Here is a 3,973-nt window from a genome sequence, read left to right as displayed (position 1 = left end):
ATCGGCCACCACATTATCGGAGCCTTTCTTATCACAAATCTCAAGGTCAAACTCTTGAAGAAGTAAGATCCAATAGATCAACCGAGGTTTGGCATCTGCTTTGGACAAAAGATGTCATAATGCAGTATGATCGGTATAGATAATGACCTTGGAACCGATCAAATAGGAGCGAAATTTGTCAAAAGAAAACACGACGGCTAACAACTCTTTCTCCGTGGTGGAGTAGTTGGTTTGGGCATCATTTAGGGTTTTGTCGTGCTTTCTCAATTTTTTAACCTAAGACAGCTCCTACTGCATAATCCGATGCATCACACATGATTTCAAAAGGTAAGTTCCAATCTGGCGAACGGATGATGGGTGCGGTGGTGAGAGCTGACTTTAATTGTTCAAAAGCAGAGTGGCAAGCATCGGTAAACTCAAAGGGTATATCCTTCCCTAACAGATGGGTGAGAGGTCTTGCTATCTTACTGAAATCTTTAATGAAACGATGGTAAAAACCAGCATGACCTAATAAAGCTCTAATATCCCGAACAGTTTTGGGAATGGGTAAACTCAAGATAAGGTCAACTTTGGATTGATCTACCTTAATTCCTGCAGCGGAGATATTATGACCGAGAACAATTCCTTTTTTAACCATGAAATAATACTTTTCCCAGTTAAGAACCAAGTTAGTGTCACGACAACGCTGAAGAACAAGAGTAAGGTGGTGAAGACATTGCTCAAATGATGAACTAAATACAGAGAAGTCATCCATGAAGATTTCAAGAAAATTTTCAACCATGTCACTAAAAATACTCATCATACACCGCTGAAATGTAGCAGGTGCATTGCATAAACCAAAAGGCATGCGACGATAAGCAAATGTGCCAAATGGACAGGTGAAAGTGGTCTTATCTTGGTTATCAACGTGGATAGGGATTTGATTATACCCAGAGTAACCATCTAAGAAGCAATAAAAGGATTGACCGGCTAATCTTTCTAACATTTGATCAATGAAAAGCAGAGGGAAATGATCCTTTCGAGTGACAGTATTGAGCTTTCGATAATCAATGCAAACTCGCCATCCAGTTTGGACACGAGTAGGAACCAATTCATTATGGCTATTGGATACGACGGTGATGCCTGATTTTTTAGGGACAACATGAATGGGGCTTACCCACTGACTATCAGAAATAGGATAGATGACACCGGCATCAAGAAGTTTGATAATTTCAGCACGAACAACTTCCTTTAAATTAGGGTTAAGTCTCCTTTGGGGTTGCCTATAGGTTTTTGCATCATTATCTAAATGAATACGATGTTGAACCACTAAAGGACTAATGCCGCGAATATCATCAATGGACCACCCTATGGCTGCACGATTTTCCCTAAAAACCTTAAGAAGTTGGGTTTCCTGATGGGTAGTTAAGTCTGAAGCAATTACCACGGGAAAAGTGTCGGACTCACCTAGGTAAGAGTACTTTAAAGACTTAGGTAGAGGCTTTAGTTCAACCTTGGGTGGCTTCTTCTTAGTTTCAAGAGCAGTGGTAGCGGGAACAGATAATGGTTCAAACCTAATCTTTGATGGTTCAAAGATTGGAGTGGAATCGAGTAAAGCATTGACCTCACCAATATAACTATCCGCATCAAACTCATCACAAAAATGTGCTAAACACTGTTGGAGTGGATCCTCAAGGTAAGAGTGCTCAAAGGTGTGAGCGGCTAATGACTCAATGAGACAAATTTCTTCAATGGAATCTAAGTCAGGGGGTTACTTCATTAATTTAAATACATTAACTTCCAATTTCATGTTCCCAAAGGTTAAAGTCATATTACCGTTTCGACAATTGATCACAGCATTAGCGGTAGCTAAAAATGGTCGACCTAAGATGATAGGAATTTGCGTACCTTGGGTAGGTTGGGTATCTAGAACAATGAAATCAACCGGGTAATAGAAATCAGTTATTTTCACTATCACATCTTCAATTATACCCCTTGGAATTTTGACAGAACGATCAGCTAATTGGATCCTAACATCAGTTTTCTTCAAATTATTCAAGCCTAGCTCCAAATAAACTGAATATGGTAACAAATTCAGACTAGCACCGAGATCCAACAAAGCATGGTCAGCAAACTTTTCTCCAATCCTATAAATGACAGTTGGACTCCCAGGGTCTTTATGCTTAACCACAGCTTGATTTTGTAGGAAGGAAGAACAATTTTGGGCTATGAAATCTTCTTTTGGGATGTTAGTTTTCCTTTTGACTAAATCTTTGATGAACTTTGCATAAGAAGGAACTTGTTTAATAGTAGTAAGAAATGGAATATTAATCTGAAGATTTTGAAAAATATCTAAGATCTCACTGTATTGTGACTCTTTCTTTTTGTTGACTAGTCGAGAAGGAAATGGGGTGGGGGGAACATAAGATTGAAGATGGATTGGATCAGATTTGGAACCTTGGTCCTCTTTGGTGTTGGGTGGATCTGATGCACTAGACTTGGATGGTGCACTTGTAGCTTGGGTGGGTAACTCAACTTGGTTATTGACTTTCTTCCCTGACCTAAGGGTTAAGATGGAGTTCACTTGATTATTTGATTGGTCAGTGGGAGGAGAAATTCCAATGTGATTCACTTCTTTGCCTCTTGGATTAATTTTAGGTTGGCTAGGCAAGGTACCTTTTTGTCTTTCAGACAGTGCAGAAGTGAGTTGTGTCAACTGACTTTGGATAGATTGCTAAAATTGGAGTTGACTCTGAGTTAAGAGGTCAAAGTGACTCTCTAACTTTTGAATTCTTTGATCTGATTGCTTGTTAGATTGATTAAGATTAAGGGCAAGCATTTTCAGAGTGTCCTCATAATTGGTAGCACGGTGGTGCTGTGGGGCAGAAGCAACATAATTGCTCATTGGATCAATTGCAAGTTCTCTATTTTGGTTGAACTGATTGTTCCTAGGAAAATATCCTAGAGGGACAAGAGGACCTTGAGGTTGTGCTGGCCTACTGGGATTACCTTGGAAACCTGGAGGACCACCTAAGTTTTGTGGAGGCAAATTTTGTCGCCACGAAAAATTTGGATGGTTTCTTATATCAGGATGATACGTCTGACTAAAGGAATTAGCCGTCGGTTTCCTATAGGTATTAAAGGCACAAACTTGTGCATCTGAAGGTTCAGATGTACAGTAAATCGGACAAGCCTCAGTGGGATGAGATGAACTTGAACAGACATTGCATTTTGAAGATGCGGACATAAGAACAAAGGCATCAAAATTTTTATTCAAATATTTAACTCCGTCAGCTAAACTTTGCATTACTGATTTGAATTCAGGTTCGGGTTTGATCTCAAAAGGATTGGATGTTCTTTTGGCGGGATCATTCCTAGAGAATTCGTCATCACAAGGGTTCCAATTCCAACTTTGGGCATTCTCGGCAAGTTCTTCTAAGAAAGCATAAGCTTCTTCAGGAGTTTGGGATTTAAACTTTCCTTGATGCATTGACTCAATCATGGTTCGGTTAGTAGGAGAAAGCCCTTTATAGAAAGAATGAACCAATTGTGGTTTCTCAAAGCCATGATGTGGGCATTTGAGAAGTAAATCATGAAAACGCTCCCAAGTTTAATGGAATTGTTCTTCATTTTTCCCTTTGAAAGTGCTTATGGCATCTCTCATTAACTCTGTTTTTTGCATTGGATAAAACTTGTTCATGAATTTTTTAACAAGTTCATCCCAGGATCTAATGGAGTTTGGAGGAAGAGAGTTAAACCATGAGGAAGCTTTATCATCTAAGGATAGGGGAAACAGACGCAATTTGACACCTTCATCATCTAAATGCTGATTTTTGAAAGTACTGCAAATGGTTAGGAACTTCCCTAAATAGCCATAAGGTTATTCACTTTCAAATCCATGAAATTTAGGCAACATATTAATGATATGAGCTCTAATCTCAAATTGAGGTCCGACTAGAGGAAGAACAATACAATTAGGTGGATTGGCTGTGAT

The 3,973-nt window shown here is 39.2% G+C and overlaps 1 pseudogene; it reads left to right on the top strand.

The window, feature by feature from the left end:
* Nucleotides 1-3,539: 3,539 nt before the first annotated feature.
* On the top strand, nucleotides 3,540-3,636 carry LOC132280467 (small nucleolar RNA R71; annotated as a pseudogene).
* Nucleotides 3,637-3,973: the final 337 nt, after the last annotated feature.

This window comes from Cornus florida, unplaced genomic scaffold, assembly GCF_030987335.1.
Source record: "Cornus florida cultivar Cherokee Brave unplaced genomic scaffold, ASM3098733v1 CherokeeBrave_3.0.0_Hap2_Chr10, whole genome shotgun sequence".
Taxonomy (NCBI): domain Eukaryota; kingdom Viridiplantae; phylum Streptophyta; class Magnoliopsida; order Cornales; family Cornaceae; genus Cornus; species Cornus florida.
This window is presented reverse-complemented; position numbering and strand designations above follow the sequence as displayed.